Source organism: Filicampus tigris, chromosome 7 (genome assembly GCF_054856515.1).
Source record: "Filicampus tigris isolate MCC_2025a chromosome 7, RoL_Ftig_1.0, whole genome shotgun sequence".
NCBI classification, from domain to species: domain Eukaryota; kingdom Metazoa; phylum Chordata; class Actinopteri; order Syngnathiformes; family Syngnathidae; genus Filicampus; species Filicampus tigris.
The window spans coordinates 26,679,009-26,699,976 of NC_141223.1; positions in this window are offsets into that span (position 1 = coordinate 26,679,009).

Genomic DNA, 20,968 nt, shown 5'->3' on the forward strand with positions numbered 1-20,968 from the left:
TGACGCCTTTAAAACGTTAAAAAGTTCTCATTATGCGATCTATGGCCTCATTGCCATTTTTTCTTGCAGTTATTTACCGTCCCCCCGACTTGTACACTGGATTTTTAGATGAGTTGTCTGAACTTGTGGCTGATTTGGTAACTCATGCAGATAATATAGTGATTATGGGAGACTTTCACATTCATATGAATCTCCCGTCTGAACCACTTACGGTGGCGTTTCAGACAATAATTGATACTTTTGCTTTCGCGCAGATAATTGACGAAGTGACGCATGAAAATGGTAATACTCTACTGATTGTTTAAAAATCCCAGAGCGGTTTAGGCCCAGAATACATCTATGATATGTTCAAAGAATATAAACCCAGCAGGCCCCTCAGATTCAAGGACTCAGGTCAGCTAGTCCAGACCAGAGTCCAGACTAAATATGGGGAGGCAGCATTTAGCTATTATGCTGACAAAAGTGAAACAAACTGCCAGTGGAGATTAAACTTTCACCAAATGTAGACACTTTTAAATCCAGGTTAAAAACATTTCTGTTCTCATGCGCCTATGCATGAAATCTGCACAGTATTTTTAATTTTACTTTTTATTTATCTTGCTTTTACTCATTTTAATCTAATTATTCTTGATTGATTTAGATTCTTGTAATTCTTAATGTTTTATTTCTCTTTTTGTAATGTTTTGGTGTTTTATGTGAAGCCCTTTGAGTTGTCTTGTGCATGAAATGTGCTATCCAAATAAACTTGCCTTGTCTTGCCTTACTTTAGATTTGGTATTAACCGGAGGTTTAGCATTCTCAAATGTAACGGTATTACCATATATTACTGTTATTTCTGACCATTACTTATTAAAGTTTGAAGTCTTGCCATCATTACCATCTTCCTGACCACAATCAAAGCTATAGCAGCCCAAATATTAATTCTTCAACCACCACTGCGCTCTCTGAGCTACTGCCTCTGGCAACTGCTTCCTTTCCGAGCTATATTGGTACGATTGATAATCCCACAAATGATTTTAATGAAAAAAATCATCCTAAGTGGCCGACTCCGTGGTTTATTGAGGAAACGTAAACAATTATGTAGCAAGCTAGAGCGCAAACGGCGTGCGACTAAACTTGGTCTAGCATCAGGCATGGTGTGATAGCTTACTGATATACAAAGAAGCACTCGCTTTAGCCAAAACTAATTATTTCTCCGGAGTAATTGTTCTAAATTAAAACAATCCTAAATATCTATTTGATACAGTGGCAATGCTAACGCAACAGCAGCCGACCTCCAATAGCTCCTCCCATTCAGCCCATGACTTCATGCAATTCTTTACGCAGAAGATTGAGCGCATTTGCGACGAGATTAAGGACACCGTTCCTAAAACCCTGTTGAATTCCGCGAATACTGATGTTAGCAGGGGTATTATGACTGATAATTGTCTGACAATCCTATCGCAATTTAAAATAGTATCTCTTGATAGTCATTGTGTAGTCTCTACAAACTGGCGGACATTAGTGCAATTGTGCAGTCCTGCACCTGAGCTCATATCGTGCAATACCCAATATTCCCCAATATTCCCCACTACTGTAATACCGTGCAATACTCAACATTCCCCACTACTGTTAGTCTAGTTTTATTTTTATCCAATGCTGTCCCTTACATTTCACTACAGCACTGCAGCACTGTCACTTACTTAAGAGTATTTTTTCCTCTGTACTATGTACAGGCCGAAATGAGTGTTCCTCATACTTTTTATGTAGATGTAGGTTGGTGTGTATATACATGTGTATATACACATGTTACTGCGTATATTTACATAGGTTTGATCCTAAATGCTTGCCGTCAATGTTATACATTAATGGCCACATTATAACGCCGTCCCTGTGTGACCTATATCTTTGCTGCTGTAACACTGAAAATTTCCCCACTGTGGGATCAATAAAGGCCTTCTTATCTTATCTTATCTTATCTTATCTTTTCTTTTGATTGAAGATAATTCTATGTTTTGCTTTGAATGTTTTAAAGCACTTTGAGTTGCATTTTTATGTATGAAAAGTGCTATATAAATAAAATGTGATTGATTGATTATCTTATCTTAAAATTAGTTGGTGTGGCAAAACTGACAACTTGTGTGCTCAATCCACTTCCTGACAAACTCATCAAAGATTTGTTTACAACCCTAGGAGGAAGTTTGGTTGCGTCTTAAATATTATTAATTTAATACTCATCTCGGGCACTGTACCACCAGCTTTGAAGACCGCTGTTAACCCACCTTTGCTTAAGCGGCCAAACCTCGATCTGGAGAACCTCAGTAATTATAGGCCGATTTCAAATCTCCCGTTTATTGCAAATATTCTTTGAAAAAGTCATAGCACAACTTAGTGACGATATGGCCACTAATAATCGATTTGAAACTCTTCAGTCGGGATTTAAAGCCCATCACTCAAATGAGACGGCTCTTGCTAAAGTGACTAATGATCTTCTCCTAGATATGGACTCTGACACCTCATCAATACTACTCTTACTCGATCTTAGTGCTGATTTTGACACCGTCGATCATAACATACTACTAGAAAACCTTGAAGCCTGTGTTGGTATCTCAGGCTCAGCACTTTCTTGGTTTAATTCTTACCTCTCAGAGAGGACGCACCGTGTAATTCATGGCAATGCGATTTCTGAGTTTCGGAATGTTAGCAGGGATCCATACTAGGACCCCTGTTGTTTAGTATCTACATCAGGGGTCACCAACTCCGGTCCTCAAGGGCACCTGTCCTGCAGGTTTTCCATCTCTCCCTGCTGTAACACACCTGTTAAAATGATCAGCTCATTAGCAAGCTCTTGAGAAGCCTGATAACGATCCTGATCATTTTAACAGGTGTGTTACTGCATGGAGAGATGGAAAACCTCCAGGACAGGTGCCCTCGAGGACCGGAGCTGGTGACCCCTGATCTACATGCTTCCGCTTGGTGATATTATACGTAAATATAACGGTAGTTTTCACTGTTATGCTGATGATACCCAATTATATATGCCACTTGACATAACAAACCCAGCTAATTGCTGTAATCTAGAGGTGTGCCTTGCTAAGATTATACAATGAATGTCTCTCAATTTCTTGCTTTTTAATACACTGGAACTGTGCAATGTCATGTCATGTCATCTTCCAAACCGCTTATCCTATATAGGGTCGCGGGGAGTTGCTGGAGCCTATCCCAGCCGTCAATGGGCGAAGGCAGACTACACCCCGAACTGGTCGCCAGCCAGTCGCAGGGCACACATAGACACTGTCACTGAGCGGGAATCGATCCCACGCTGCCCGCACACAACTCAGGCGTGTGTACCACTACACTATCAGCGGACTACTGTGCAATGTATTGTAGTCTATTTATATTTTTTGTTTCACACCTTGTGTGTGGGTAAAATAATATATATTTTTTCTCAAGTGTGAGGTCCACACTCTCACAAGATGAATACTAGGAGCCAGGTAGGGGCAGGGGGAATTTTTCATCCTGAATGTGGCCATGCGTCATTAATTGTGTCTGACCACTGGGTTTGCCATTTGTGTATACTCTAACCAGGGGTGTTCAAACGTTTTGCAAAGAGGGCCAGATTTGGTGAGGAGAAAATGTGGGGAGCTGACCCATTTAGCCTGACATTCTTTTTTTACATGGAACACCAATAAATCCAAGTACATTTTAGCAAACTAGTCTGCCTTTCGTTTTGACTTTTTTAAATTAAATTTCAAGATTCTTAAACAAGTCTTCCGTTCCATTTGAAACATGACATCCATCCATCCATTACCACATTACCATACCACTTATCCTCACAAGGGTCGCAGGCGTGCTGAAGCCTATCCCAGCTGACTTCGGGCAGTAGGCGGGGGACACCCTGAATTGGTTGTGTCAGATTCCGTTTACCTGCAGGATTATCGGGAAAAATCCTGACCGACTACGCCATTCAATGGGTCTTACTTTCCCCCTAACTCTTGCTCGTTCTAACGCGAATGCGCAAGGGGATGGGAGAATTTTCTCGCCGGTGTCAAGAGGAATTCGCCTAGGTTGCTAACTGCCTTTAGATTTGTATAGCCAATCTGATTCTCAGTCATTTAATTATTCTTAATGAGTAACAGAATTAAGAATTACTAACATGACTACTATACCTTTACGGCAGCTTCCTACTTATTTTGAATTGTTGCATTTGTTATTGACCTAGGAAGTTTAACAGTCTTTGTTAACGGATTTGTTTTACATCTAGCCGGAGTAAGCTATTTAATTAATTTAATAGGATGGTAACGAGACCTTTTATCATAAGGTCTTAGCTGTTCATTCAACAAAGGTTACGTGGTGTAAATAAATTAAATCAGTAGAATGACATGAGTAGTATTAAAATAAGTTTATAAAATTTAATTTATGAATTTGCATGTTCTCCCAGTGAATCTGTGGGTTTTCTCCGGTTTCCTCCCACATTCCAAAAACATGCTTGCTAAGTTAAAAGGATGGTTGGGCCAGGATGGCCATGTTTTCACTAACAAGTTCATTTCATAAATTTTTTGAACAGGAAAATGAAAAGAGTTGTCATTTTCTATTTTATCAATAAATTTGGGAGAAATTAGGAAATAAGTGACTTCATAAATAGCGCCTCTTGTTAATGAGGCAAATGGCCACGCCCCCTACCGTTCTATCCTTGTTCGGTCGGAGTCACTGGAGGGACCTATGACAAACTCTCCATTGGAAATCATTGTACTTTCATTGCTTATAATGTCCTAAAACGGGGATCAATTGGCACCAAAATGTATGTGGACATGCCTACTAATGACCACTTCAGCATATGAAAAGGATGAACCTCTCCATGGCAGTATATGAGAAACTATAAAAAAAAAAAAAATGCTTCGTTGCTGATCACGGTTAGGACGGGCGAGGCATTAAACACCAGTCAGGATATTTACAGAAACTGAAGTGGGAATGAGTAGACGTGCACATTTATTTGGATGAGGAATGGCCCTAGTTTTTTGGCCTGCAACACGCCGTCCAATTTGGAACGTAACAGCTGAAATGGTGCGTTCCAATGCAGCCACACTCAGCTGAAAGCACATGCCGCTCCACGATGATGCGCACGTTCAAGACAGCCTCGGTGTTCGACGAGGTCTTAGCTCACTCTCACGCCGAAGCTGTGCGGAGTCGGGACAACGCACACGACTGCTTGGGAGGCAACCCCGCGGAGCTAATGTTGTTGTGCTAACGCCTTTTGTTTTAACGGCCTGAAGCTAGTTGTTGCTATTAGCCGTGCCGTTATCCGGGGAGGGATGCAGATCAATGCTTGCCTGAGTGCAATGCAGCAGCTGCCTGCTGCTTGCTCCCAGCCGCCGTCTGCCTCCCGAGTTGACACAAGTTTAGTGTAGCTAAATGTCCGAAATCTAACCGGGGTTCGTGTCCGCATTCATGCTCTTGTCCGCTTCAGCTTGGAGCTAAATGTCCGAAATCTAACCGGGGTTCGTGTCCGCATTCATGCTCTTGTCCGCTTCGGCTTGTGTAAGTGGAGAAACAATCGCCACGCTATTTTTTATTTTGTGTAGGTGATCATGATGAGCTCACGTTTGCTGTGAATAGATCCAAACTATTGTGCAGAACACTTTTATACTTTCACAGGTTTAAGTGGACAAGAGTAGTAATGTGCATTTGCAGTTTGGTGGCGATCGGTCGCCGTTTTAGACAACAGAATGGACCCACATTACAAGGTTGATTGACACTTTTGTTGAAGCATTGCACTTTTTGACTGCGGGGATTGTCTCTGGGAAGTCTGGGCTTCCCTGCTGAAGCTGCTGCCTCCGCGACCCGACTTCGGATAAGCGGGAGATAATGGATGGATGGATGGATTGTCTCTGGGAGAAGACTGCCGTTGATTGAAAGCAGGCCAAAGTGGTCAGTGCTATTTTGTATTATTTATCGTGGTTAGCTTTGACGAATGTAATATGTTTATGTTGTATGTCTGTTGAACCTTTAGTTCTACGGTGTGTTGGAGTGTTGGCATGTTGCCATACAATAAACATCTGTAAAGGGAACTGGAGTCTGTGCATCCAATCAACGGGCGGCATAGTAGAACACTTCTGCGTCTGTGAAGACTCCAAGCTGAAGAAGAAGCACTAACTGCAGGCCCATGCGGTAAAAGGAATCGTCGTGTGAACTGTTTCTTGTGAATCCAAGTGGCAAGTTGACAAGGTTACAAAAGAGGCACAAGGAAGATTGTGCAGTGAAAGTAACACAAGTACTTGTTTTCTGCCATTAAAGTGACACATGAGGGTGAGCTTAACATTGGCACTTATATAATAGGTTTGCATGTAAAAATGACATTAGTACTAAATTGCCCACCTCAAAAGACTCTGTAGTGATTTAAGGTCTTTTTTCGTGATTAGGTTTACGACAAATTTCCCCGCCCCCAAAAGGGACGTGGCTTATGTTATGTTTTCGGTCTCAGCGGTCTACGTCACGCGAGGAAGGCATGCTTGGTAATATTGTTCGCTTTGTCAGTTCTGTTCTAAAAAAGTGACCGATGGCCACCAAAATGCAAATGCACATTACTACTCTTGTCCACTTCAACCTGTGAAAGTATAAAAGTGTTCTGCATAATAGTTTGGATTTATTGACATAAAACGTGATCTCATCATGATCACCTCCACAAAATCAAAAATACAGTGGCGATTGCTCCTCCACTTTCACAAGCTGAAGCGGACAAGAGCATGAATGCGCACACGACTGGCTATATTTCGGACATTTAGCGACGCTAAACTCGTGTCTCAGGAGAGAGAGAGACGCGGCTTGCAGCAGCAGCAGGCAGATTGGAGCCCCCCGCTTCCCTCCCCGGCTAAAGGTAGGATTGGGACGCCTTATAGCAGCAACTAGCTTTAGGCCGTTAAAACAAAAGGTGTTAGCACAACAACACTAGTTCCTTACTGTCCGCCCAGCGTGTGGAGGTAAGCCTGTGTCTTCATGACGCCTCGTAAGCAGTCGCGTGCGGTGTCCCTGCTTGCTTGCAGCCGCGACCTACCTGAGTGAAGAGTGAGAGTGACGAAAGCCCTAATCGAACAGCGAACAAAAAGTTTCGGCGAGGCTGACTGCACAGACGAGTGTGGCCGCATTGGAACGTGCCATTTCGGCTGTTACCTTCCAAATTGTATGGCGCGTTCTAAGTCGAAAAACTGGGTCCATTCCTCATCCAAATGAATGTGCACTTCTACTCATTCCCACTTCAGTCTTTGTAAATATCCTGCCTGGTGTTTAATGCCTCGCCTGTTCTAACCGTTTTTTTGTTTTGTTTTTTTAAGCGAAGAAGCAGTGTGCGCTCATCCCAGCCTAAATATATGTAGCTCTGCCGACTTCCACATTTCCTCATTCTCATATATACCAGCCACGGAGAGGTTAATCCTTTCGATATGTTGAAGTGGGAATTAGTGGAGATGTCCACATACATTTTGGCACCAATTGATCCCCGTTTTTGAACCTTATAAGCAATAAAAGTACAATGATTTCCAATGGAGGGTTTGGAATCGGTTCTTCGCGTGTTCTTCGCGTGAACATGGATAGAACGCTAGGGGGCCCGGCCATTCTCCTCATTAACAAGGGGCGTTATTCATGGAGTTACTTATTTACTAATTTCTCCAAAATGAATGGATAAAAGAGAAAATGGCGACTCTTTTCATTTTCCTGATAAAAAAAATATATAAAATGAACTTGTTATTGAATACATGGCCATCCCCACCGTCCCTTTAAGTTTTATCACAGAGACATTCACATTTATTTTTCTAAAATAGCAGTGGGCATATTTCTGCAATTGAAACCAAAGTAGACAAGTAAGTCACCATTCTCCCAGTTAATTCTAGGTTGATATCAAAGTATTGTTCAGTTATACAAGAGAGTTTCATGTTTAGGCTGTGTTCAAATTATTTAGTCTTTTAATGAATAGCCATATTCTTATTCATTGATATAAGTGTGGTATTGTGATAGATTGGTTTGGTGTTCGTTACACAAAGATAAGGTAACACAGGAGATTTACATTTAATAATTTCACTCACGAGAGAATACATTCAAGTTTCAACACATTTAGCACACTACATTTAAAATGTCATACAGAAAAGAAAGTAGTTTTCTGCCAGCTGATGAGGCAATCCATGAAGACTTTAAAGAAAATAATGCAGGGCAGACCACACTGTCACAGCAAGTGGATGCAGAAGTGCAAGACGAAGAAACAGTACAGGACTTACAATGTCAGGTTGGTGTGGATGATTCACAACTGCCTCTTGAGATGAGGAAAAACTGGACGCACACGAAAACTTACTGAAAAAGGAAAAGCTCTGCTCACTGACAAATTGAGCAATCTGAATAGGAGTTTTGTTAAGCTGTACAGAAGGTGGAGGTATCATATGAATGGCTTGAAAAGGTCTATTAAGGATAATGATGCTGACGATCTGATTGATGAGATCATAAATGAAATTAATAACATCCAAGTTGAGAGTGACAACACTTATCTTGAAATAAGAGCCATTTCAAGTCCCGAACTCTACATTCAAAGAACGAACGACACATGTCAGGCATTCAACAAGATTGCAAATCTAAAGGCTCAACATTTCCGAAGCTGTGGTGATTCAGAAGACATAGCTTGGCCTGACGATAATTCAGTGTTCGACAGTACAGTATGCAGTATCTCCTTAGCTAACCGCTAAGTCAAAGGCTTCATCCGAAGCTTCTAGACACTCTTCTATCCTGTCCCTAAATGCAAAACAAGCAGCAGCTGAAGTAATGGCTTCGCAAGAAGTGTTAAAAATAATGAACGCCCAACACCAACAAAGAGAAGAAATTCAAAGACTTGAGGTGGAAGACCAACTTTTAAAGGCTGAACAAGAAGCTAAAGAAAGAGAATTTGAAGCTGAGAGTGCGAAGAAAAAGGCTCAGTTCATATCAGAAAGTGCTGATAGAAGAATGAAGCTGGAAAAGAAGAAAAGAGAAATAGAGCGTTTAGAAGAACTTAAAGGGCACGTTGCAGCACAAGCAAGACTGCAGGTTTATTCAGAAGCTCTTAACCCACCACGTGCACTTAACCCTTTAAGCGATTCATTTATTCCAGCGCATCAAGTACCAGCTTCCCAAGCTTCCATTGAACAAGCCAATCTCACTCAAGTACAGCATTCAAATGAGGTAAAAGCCACCGAAACCACTCTGCAATATCCTGCTACACACACCTCTTACTCTATTCCACAATCAACCAACCAAATTCCTGCCACTCAACGAGAGACTTCTCATGAATCTTCCATTGACCTTGTGAGAACTCTAGCCGAAGCAATCATAGCTAATCGAGTTCCAATTCCAGAACCTGAGGTTTTCAAAGGAGATCCCCTCATGTATAATGACTGGAAGTTGTCTTTCAATTCTTTGATCGGAAGAACTTGCCAACTCAAGAAAAGCTGTTCTTTCTATGCAAGTATGTTGGTGGCACAGCTAAAAGAGCTAGTGAAGGCCATTTTATTGTAGGAACAGAAACCGCATGTCGTGCTGCTTGGGATATACTTGAAGATAGATTTGATAATCCATTTATAGTTGCCAAGTCATATCGTGAAAAGATATATGCATGGAAAGAAATTGGCCCAAAGGACAGTGAGAACCTGTGTGAGTTTGTTGATTTTCTGAGCAGTGTGGAATCAGCAATGCCATATATTCAAGGTCTATATGCTCTCAATGACTGTGTGGAGAATCAAAAGATTATCATCAAACTACCAGATTGGTTGAGCTCCCGTTGGAATAGAGAGGTAACGATTTATCAAGACCAATACTAAATGTTTCCTGACTTCAGATTCTTTGTTTCTCAATACTGAGACTCGAATTGCATGCAACCCTATCACATCGTTGTACGCAATGAAGACAACTGAACAAGACGAATCAAAGCCAACAGAAAGAGAAAGGTCTAAGCATCAACAAAATAAAACCATTAATGTTGAGATTTTCACCACTAACTCAAGCGAAAAAACAAGTCTCAAATGTCTGTTTTGCAAGAAAAGGGGCCATACACTCAATAAATGTCGCAAGTTAATGGAAAAAGAAGTTGAAGAAAGGGTTAAGTTTGTCCAACAAGAAAAGTTACGTTTTGGTTGCCTTGAGTGTGGCCATAACTCCAAAGCTTGCACATCCAGGAGTGTATTTGACTTGTGTGAAAAAAGCCACCCCACATGCCTACATCAAGATCGTAGGAAGAAAGACCAAGAACAAGGTACAAGTAACAAACAAGAAAAGTCAAACGAAAGCGGAGAAGACAATCACCAACAGTCTGAATCTATAGAGACACAGCAAGCTACCTCTAACAGAGTCATTCAGAAGAAGAGTAGTACTCGTACCTCATCTATTGTCCCTGTCTATGTCTCCACGACAACAGAACCTGACAAGGAAATTCTAGTGTACGCTTTACTTGATAATCAAAGTGACACAACATTCATCCTAGAAGATGCAGCTGAAACACTCTGTGCTAAGAAAAGTCGACAATAACAACAAAAACTGAAGTGTTGAAAAGTCAAAAGGTGCTAGGACTACAAGTAAGAGGCATCAACTCAAACACTAAAATCAAACTTCCAAAAACCTATACAAGAGATTACATACCAGCACACAGATCCCACATACCCATAAGCACAACTGCAAAGTCCTGGCCTCACTTGGAACATTTAGCAGATGAAATGTTTCCTGAGCTCAACTGTGAAGTAGGATTGTTAATCGGCTATAATTGTCCTCAAGCCCTACTTCCCAGGGATGTCGTCATGGGCAGTGAAAAACAGCCATATGCCCAAAGGTCTGTGTTGGGTTGGAGCATTATCGGCAACAGCAGCACCGATATTGATTATGATCACGAGGATGAAATGAAGAAAGTTGTACCAGTGACTAAGTTCTCTTCAGACATCATGTCTGAGGTCCAGTTCATTTGCCGAACTCAAGTTAAAAAGGTTATCACTCCAGCAGACATACTTAAGGTCTTTGAGTCAGATTTTGCTGAGAAATTCAGCTCTAATATCACAAGAAGATATTAGGTTCTTGGCAAAGCTGCAAGAAGGCATTAAACAAAAGCAAAATGTCATGTCATGTCATCTTCCAAACCGCTTATCCTATACAGGGTAATTGCTGGAGCCTATCCCAGCCGTCAATGGGCGAAGGCAGACTACACCCCGAACTGGTCGCCAGCCAGTCGCAGGGCACACATAGACACTGTCACTGAGCAGGAATCGATCCCACGCTGCCTGCACACAACTCAGGCGTGTGTACCACTACACTATCAGTGGACCTCAAAAGCAAAATGGACATTACAAAATGCCATTGCCATTCAAGTAAGCGAGGCCAAGTCTGCCTAACAACAAATTGTGGCAGAAGAACCTTCCACTAAAAGAAGAGACTGTTGGAGAGCTCAACAAAGATGACGCAGAAATAAAAACAGAAAATGTTCACACAACAAAGACAAAAGAGAAGAGGTCTTTGTCAGATCGACTTCAGAAGTTTTCAGATTGTAAGAGAGCTAGAGAGCCATTACAAGACTTAAAGAGTCTTGCAAATCAGAGTAAGGGTCTTAAAACAAGATCTAATGAAGTTACTACTGGAAGAAAGAACAGATGCTGAACAATTCATAATTCATGTAGTTCAAGAAGAAGCAATCAGTAATGAAATAAGGTCTTTAACATAAGGGAAAGACATACAGAACAAGTCTGAATTGCACAAGATGAATCCATGAATCCAAAACACACAAATTAAACAGTAAACCAATGGCTGTATAAACTAATGAGGAATTTACAACAGGTAAGATAACTTTAAACTCACCAAAACGGTTGTAGATCGATTCGATCGCTTTGAAAGTGTGTGTTAATTGTTTTTGTTCAAAACAGTTTCCATGTTTTGTTTTGCTTTTTGAAGAATTTCATTCGCCGTTGAATGCATCAATCACCAGCTTAGCAGTTTGGTTGTGACTGCAAACACAATTGACGAATATGCAGGGGTGGTACTATTTACGCATGTAATTTGTTCATTGGCTGTTGTTGAACTCCTGACACGGGAAGCATTTGTTTATTGGATCAAGTACGCAATAAATCAAACTTAAGGTCCCGTCTATGTTTTGAAATCTCGTGTTGCCTAAAGCCATCGAAGGATGTGCATCTGAGGCTTGTTGTGGACTAACTATATTACTGGAATACTTTTACTGGACCCTTGTCGACATAATATGATCATTGATGATGGATTATGAAATTGTGTCGGACATTTATGAGGCTGAAATGGTGAGTTCCTTATTTTTGTGTGTCAGCGATTGTTTGACTTAAATGCTTGCCGAGCCTACAGATATGATTGTATGTTATAATGATCGGTATCATTCGGATCTGCGGAAACTCAGTTTTCTAACTACATATAACATGCCCTTGAATTATTTGAAGTTGTTCTGTATATAGCGAATTTCCCGCGGGCACGACGCGAAAACCCACCCGTGGGCTGATGGAACTGCAATAACATATGATATACAGGTAATAATGTGTTAATATTTTCACACATAAGTCGCTCCAGAGTATAAATCGCACCCCCGGGCAAATTATTTAAAAAAAAACATGATTTATAGTCCGGAAAATACGGTACTATATTTTTCAATACCAATTACTTGTTAAAGTTGTGTGCCTTTGTGTAAACAGTGTGATCAGTTGCAATGCATATGTGAATGATAAAAGCAAATTGCACATTTGTTAAAGGAAATCTAAGGTGTTTCATGAAAATGTTTTGTAAAAGGAATGTTCATTAAATTTCAACATTTTCCTAATGTTCTTGTACTTCTTTACACCAGAACAGAGGAAAGACATGATATTTAGCTTATTCATAGCAGAGTATGGTATAATTTTAATGGTCAGGCCCACTTGACATTTACCTAGGCCGTATGTGGCCCACAATGTAAAATGAGTTTGACACCCCTGGGCTAAATCATTGAATTTCGTAGGGGTAATGTAAGCACAACATTGTATGTGGGAGATAGGTGGTATCTGTCATTTTGTGTCTCAAAAGGGTTGAACAATTCTTGGTTGGAGCTTGCCTTTACCTTAAAGCACATGTGTCAAACTCAAGGCCTATGGGCCAAATCCGGCCCGCAACCTCATTTTATGTGGCCCACAAAGGCAAATCAACTGTGTCAACTTCACATTTGTTGCAAATTTTCTTCACTTTTAACAACACTGAGATATGGGATACTGCAATGTGTTATTTGTTATCATCCATCCATCCATCAATTATCTATATCGCTACATCCTCACGAGGGCTCAGGGGTGCTGAAGCCTATCCCAGGCGTCTTCGGGCAATAGGCAGGGTACACCCTGAACTGACACAGAGACAAACAAACACACCGTGGTACCCGCAGAAAACCCTCGCAGACACGGGGAGAACATGCAAACTCCACACAGGAAGGCCGGAGCCGGAATCGAACCCACCACCTCTGAACTGTGAGGCGTACGTGCTAACCAGTCGACCACCGTGCTGTCTTATTTGTTACCAATCCTCCCCTTTAAAATAAATTGAAAAAAAACTTGAACAAACAATTACTTCCTGGCTTCTAATTTCAAAGCAAGTTATCCATCAATCTGTTGTGTATACTATACATGATTTTATAGGGTGAACATACATTTATATGGGTTCACAGTGACAGTGGGGGACACCATAACTATGATGTGGCCCCCGACAAAAATGAGTTTGACACTCCTGCTTGGGTCCTATACCACGATTCAGGCTCTGCAGCCCTTTAGCATGGATGGATGAAGCCTGCTTGGATGAGAGGCAAAATGTGTTCAATGACAAACTGAAAAGTGTAGTTTCTATTGATTAAATGTCCTGAGAAATAATGCTAATGGAAAGGCTATTTTATAAAACAAATAAAGCTTGATTGAATCTCAAAAGAACTGAATTCAGTATCTGCTATAGGCCTTTAGCAGAGGCCACATTTCTTTCCCAAGCTCTTTTTTATTTTCCTGTCCGGTATGTTTGGCTAATTAAATATACTTTAGTAAAAGACAATTTTACAATAGGTGTTCCCCAGAGCTGTAGAAAACAATGTTTTTTTCTCCTTGAACCACTTTGGAAAAAAACAAATTGACACATTAACTGGCAAATAGCTGGAAGAGGCTCTTGAGCCCAAGCCTTAGGGTGAGCTGGGAGATTGGCACGTGTACCTATTCAGAGGTACTCTTTCTGTTTATGATTCACCATGACAGTATGGGGCTGGAGCGCAAAGAATCAGACAGGGGAGACGATGCCAGATGTCGGTTATTAGCTCCTTTTCTCACCTCTCTCTACATGCAAATACACACACAGACCTCAGAACATTGACTCCCTCTGTTCTCTTTGGCACACTCAATCTGTTTGCTTTTATGGCCCGACATGGTCTCGATTTATCTGTTTTTATATTGGAAATATTGAAGTCAAGCAAACAGCCTTGGTCAAAGGTTCAGAAAAAAAGCTGCCTGTGTGTTTAGAAGGGATGGCGCTACACCGGGCCAAGGGGGAGCTATAGCCGCATCAGAAATCTGTGTAGCCCCAGTTAAGCCCCTCCTCATTTTATTTTATATTCTAAAATATATTTTTTTATTATTTTCTCAGCCCCCCAATGTATCGATCAAGTCCACCTTTAGCCGTCCTTTTCTATTTGCATTCAAGACCATCTCTTTAACCTCAGAATCTCCCACCACTTTTTTCCCCCTACAGTATATTACATCTCAAAACCTCTCACCACTGAAATCCCATTTGATAGTGTGGGCTAATTGGGATTAGCATGTTTGTTGTTTATGTCTGTCACAATAATCCTTGAACAATATGTTCCTTAGCAGGAAGTATGGCATATTATATGCAAGGAACATGTTTCATTTGATTTGTTATTTATTTGTCAGCATGGAAAATTCCTCACAGAATACTTGGGTTAACATTGAGTGTCTGTGATTTAATCAGTTAATTAGCCAGAGTAATTATCAAATAATTGAAATATCTAAATATCTAAATCTAAACAATATATAATGCTGTGATAATATACAGGCATTATACAGTAGGGCACTGTATATACACTGTAGTTAGCTACTGACTTGGCCATTGCAAATTTTTTCTATGGTGCCATGTGGTTTTTGAAAATAAAATAAATCTCTTTCTGTTGGTCTCTGTTTTGCATTTTGGGGTGGTGCTGCACACCTGTGTCACCTTATTTGAAAAGCCCCAATACACCTGACTTGCTAGACATTTTGTGTAACTTCTCCCACAAAAATAATTTGTTCAATTTATCATCACTGTCAGCAGTGAGTATCTCATGAGCTACTTGTAATACTAATTTGGAACTTACTCAAACGTAAACTGATGCTAGTGCATGTACAGAAAATACTGAGACACAAAGCTCACGTTGCTAATGTTCAGACAGCTCAGTTATATCCTCCTTCTCCCTATCACAAAATATATTATCTAATGTCGCTTAAAACGCTATTTGGTGTCTATATCATCTGCTCTTTCGAAGTATGATGGACTCAAAATTAAAAGCAGAGATTTTGACCAGAGGTCTTTGCTTGGGGACATGCTAATATTTTTGAAAGCCTGTGTTTTATCGGTGTATTTTAGTCCTGTGACTTAAATGACACAATTTATTTTGAATTTGCACTCAATTAAGGTGTTACTACATCCAGAGAATAACAAGACTTGCTTGGAAGTTTGTTGTGGTTTTTTTTTTGCGCAGGCCACTAGTGGTCTGCTTAACTCTCTGCTGTCCACCTGATACATACAGTTACATTACTCCTTTGTCTGTTTACATAGTCTTTGAACATGATAGTCCTCAATTACTTAAATAACTGCCTTGAAAAATGAACAATGGCAATTTTGAATAACAGTTCTATTTGGAATCCTATTCCTTTCAAGGTTTATTTATCTCTGAGGGTTATTTCATCAATCCATTCATTATCCGAACCGCTTATCCTCATGAGGGTCGCGAGTGTGCTGGAGCCCCTCCCAGCTGAACTGGTTGCCAGCCAATCGTAGGACACATAGACGAACAATCATTCAGTCACACCTAGGAACAGTCGAGAGCACAAATCCACAAATTACGGCCCGCGGGCCGTAACCGGCCCGCCTTCACATTTGGCCACCTGAACAATACGCATATATGCGACTTGGACGTTCAGACTGTGATTGCATTGCAAAAAATCTGATACGTATCCGATCTAGGGTCACATATGAAAGCGGCCCATCTCAGATTTGAAAAAAAAATCAGAATTGAGCCATTTAGACCATCATGAAAAAAAATCTGATACGGGTCGCATTCGGGCAAAAAAAAATGGACATGGTTGATAATTATTTATTTCATAAATTTATTAAAATTAAATTTATTATATTCCCTGATTTTATTTTTTCTGTGAAGAACCCAGAGGAGGTTATTGTTATTTCCTGACTTTTTTTTCCTGAGAGGGTTATTGAAGTAAATCTGTGATTTTTTTTAGCATCGAAATTCCTCACACTGATTTTTTTCAGCATTGAAATTCAACATGTAAAAAAAAGAAATCAACATCTGAAAATATTCAAGTGTAAAAATACTCTAATAATAATCTAAAAAAAATCAATGGAAAAAAAAATTACATCTGAGGAAATTCAGTCTACCGCTGATAGTGTAGTGGTACACACGCCTGAGTTGTGTGCAGGCAGCGTGGGATCGATTCCCGCTCAGTGACAGTGTCTATGTGTGCCCTGCGACTGGCTGGCGACCAGTTCGGGGTGTAGTCTGCCTTCGCCCATTGACGGCTGGGATAGGCTCCAGCAACTCCCCGCGACCCTATATAGGATAAGCGGTTTGGAAGATGACATGACATGAAGAAATTCAGTCTAAAATAAATTATTCAACTAAACACAAATGCCTGCAAAAAAATTCAGCTGCAAAAGATTTGCCTGCAAAAAATTCAGAAGCAACATCCGGGCTATATAAATAAATTTGACTTGACTTGAATTGACTATAGTGAATTATTATCCCATTCCAGGGGAACGGGGTAACTTACGTTTGTCGTGTTTAGATTCCAAAGAGAGATTTTTATTATTGTTATTTTGGCATCGTCAATGATGTTGGCTAAGCCTGAATTGTGTTGCAGACTTGTATAAAATGGTTGTATATCTACAGAGGAGGTATATTTCAAGTGTCCTTATTTTTGTAAATCAGAATATGATAACCTTCAATAGCCAGGCTTACATGTAGCCATGTATTCCGATTAGAAGGAATTCGAATGACCAATCGGAATGGAAATGCTCCACATAAACACCCCAATCGGAATAAAAAGGCCCAATCCAAATGGAATTTCATTCGGATTCACAGGTGTGGTATATTGTTTATGCCAGTCCAAGCGAGCGTCATGTAAACAGTTCAGTCGTAATGGCCAGGCTGCGTCCGGTCTGCGCATACTGTCTTGGCGTAAATATGTAGTGACGTTGTTGTATCCGCACTTTAAAATGGCAAGCGTCTTATCAGCGATCGTCTGCAACGTGAGAACTTGTTTTAAAGTACTCCTAACTTGTTTTTATGAAGATGCTGCTTTAATAAAAGTGTTAAAACAATAGCGAACACTGTGCTAAATAGATGAATGAACTCCATCTTTATAGATCAAGTGATGTCTACGTCGATCTCCGCGTGTCACACAGCTGCAACAAGGCTGATCTGGTTGACAGGGTGGAGCAAGTAAACGGCCTATCGGAATAGATCACATCACAACAGCTGACTCGATTGACTGATTTAATTCCGAATGACAAAAAAGCCTCCATGTAAACCGGGCTACTAAAAGCCAGCCATATATATATATATATATATATATATATATATATATATATATATATATATATATATATCTCTCAATGAACAATTTCCAAAATGTTGACAAAATATTTTTTGTAGAATGTGTTTAACTCATAACATGAAAGTAAGGTTGATAATAACATTATTATTAGCATACATTACAAAATCTTAAGTTTAATCAATTTAATGGATTACAGCCCACAACAAAAATGGCTATATGTAGGATTTTGTATGACCTCAGTTTTATGGACAGCAACATGTCTGCTAGGCCTGGAATGAACAAGCTGTCTGTCTTTTTCTCGGGCTCTACTTATTTGTGCAACATGGTCTTTAATAAATTTGTTAAAATGACTTGACTACAAATGTACACATCTTGTTGGCATTCAAAGGCCCACATTTGTGGGAGTATTTTGGAGTAGAGTATCCCATAGAAAATCTTGGTTCTGAAAGGAAACTAAAAGTGTTCTTACAAACCTGTTGGGTTGTACTCATTTATGCTGAGCGCTTATGTATATATACACCGTATATTCATTTTTTTATTTGTTGCATGAAAAATAGCTGGACTGAGATCTTGCTTTTAATGTGGGTAAGATGGCCAATGAGGCCTGGTGCTGCAGGAAATCTGCCATGGCTGTGTCAAACCTTGTCAGTCAGTGCATTCTGCTCATCCCATGTCTTTCACTCTGTTCACAAATTCTCACTCTCTCTTCGTTGGTCCCCACAGACCCATCAAAGGCTGATTTTCCACGCTGGCGGGCCAGGGAGGCGCACAGCCAGGAACAGGTGGGAGGCAGGGGAAACTGTGGAGGCCGGTGAGCCAGCATCTGAGCCCAGAGAGTGCTGGGCTCAGGCCAGCAAGTGAACAGAAAATAGTCCTACCCCCACGCACAAGTCTCAAGGTCCGTGTGGCTTCAACCCCGCACACAGTTGGAAAGCATGATGTGGGATCTATTTGTTGGAAATATGGCATTTATAAAACATCAAAAAATTGTGTCATGATCCTCTGCAAAAAAATATATATACACAGTCTCCCAGGTTTCTTTGTTCCTTTTTTTCCTGGCTAAATTACAAATTCTGAAATCAATATCCATTCTTTACAAAGGATTAAACTGCTATTACACCAGTTAGGCCATTGAAGCCATCAAGCCTTTTTTTTCCTCCTGGCATTCCGGCTCACCAGCCCTTTTAGATTTTAAACTTCCCCTGCCACCGTCCATTTTATGCTGGTGTAAATGACTTTCCCCACAAAATCTATAGTGCATCTTTAAAAAGCGATAACTCCCGCCGTAGTGCCGTGACATTGACCCTCCCCCCTTCGCAGCAGGGCAGTTCAGGTTCAGTGACCAGGCCTCATGGTTGCTGAAAAGACACATGCACATATATCCACACACTCCGGGCCAGACCCCAGGTGCACCAAGAGGAGCAGTTAAATTTCATCATTACCCTTTCTTCCTTGTGTTGTGGGGTTTTTATTGGGCTTTTTTATTGCCTACTCTGAAGGTGCTGCTTTTGTCCCAATGGTACACAAAAAAAAAGAAAGACGGATGTCGACTGAGTGAAAGAATAAAGAATGTTAGGAAAAAGGCCTATGCAAAAAGCAGGAAGACAAGAGAGGTAAAAAGTGTGCATGAATGCCCATGAGCTTGTACACTGTCAAGTGCAGATGCAAAGCAAGTGAGACACTTGGGAGTGAGAAAAAAGAGAAATGGAGAGAAATTCTTAGAGAGAGAGGGCCATAAGTTGTCACTGTGACTGCTAGCTGATATAAAAACAGTGGCGAGGGTAGCAGATAAGGCAGATGATGAATAGGTTGGAGACAAACATCCATCCCACTGACGGATTTGTGGCCAGGGAGTCGTGTACAGACACATTTAGAAATAATGGGCTGTATGTGTGTGTGTGGCGGGAGGGGTACAGGTTTGGTTTATTTTTAGGAAGGTGTGATGGACTGGTGACTGGAAGAAGGGACAAGGCAAAAAGAATGGTTTCATTATGAATGCGTGTGTGGTATTTGCTTTGGTTGACTTGGTATGTCTTGTGAATGGATATGCCATACATACTCTTGTTCATAGTTCTGTGACAAGCTCCTTGGTTGCGTATCTGTGATGACATGGCCATAACAGGCAGATGACATCTAGTGCTATACAGGCTCCATTTAGGGCATCCACTTCCTCCAAATACCTGATTGTTATCAGCGCTATCCACCTCTGTTTTATCAAATCAAATATTAGCCATAACATTTGCGTTCGGACTCCGAAATGTGTACATCAAAACTATGTCAATTGGTTAAAACAGAGTGGACTGAGATATGTGCCAGTATCTTTTCTTGACAAGACAGAGCTGACACTGCTTGAATTGACTTTAGTCAGAGCCCTTTTTCTGTTGCTTTACCTATTTAATTGTATAAAGAATATGATTGCTACTCAGCTGTTTCTGAACAGTGTGAACAACAGCCATCACTTGTAACTATATAATGGCTGGTAGTGGAATTCACAAACACTTGCAGGATGTCAGAAGAAGAAAAAAAAGGAGATTGATCAATAGGAAAACATTTTATTTTCCTTCTCACCAGATTCGATGAAAGGACTCGGTGTAACAATCCCCAGGACTATGCGTGGCAGGGGTGTCCTCCTCCCTGAGCCAAGCTTGCACCTGACCGCATACCTGGATGGACTAGGAGCTGCTGCTTTAAGGCTCTGCTCAGCCAGTGAGACACATCGTCAGTTGTGTCCTCAGATCACGGGGCGTTTCGGCCACTTATCACAAGACGCCCTCAGCTGAGGCAGGCCCACCACAGGTTGATCACTCCTGGGTGTGTGTCTCAGGGCTAAGCATTTGCTCTGGCGGCCCAGATGGTGTTGCTCCTCTTCAGCCCCAGCCAATGGCTTGCCCTCTCGGCGGTGTTGGCCAGCTCTTTAATGGCCTGTCTGTGGGCCTAACCCCTGACTCCAGTTTCCCTAAGTAGCTTTGCTGTTGAATTGGCCACAAAAACCCTACACCCCACCTCCAGCGGGCACACTCTCGCCATCCAGCCTCTGTCCTCTGCTGCACCCGCCAGGTTGGAGTACCGCAGCTTCTTGCATTCGGCCGCTTCTTCGACGGCATCCTCCCAAGGAACTGTTAGCTCAATGATGTAGATGAGCT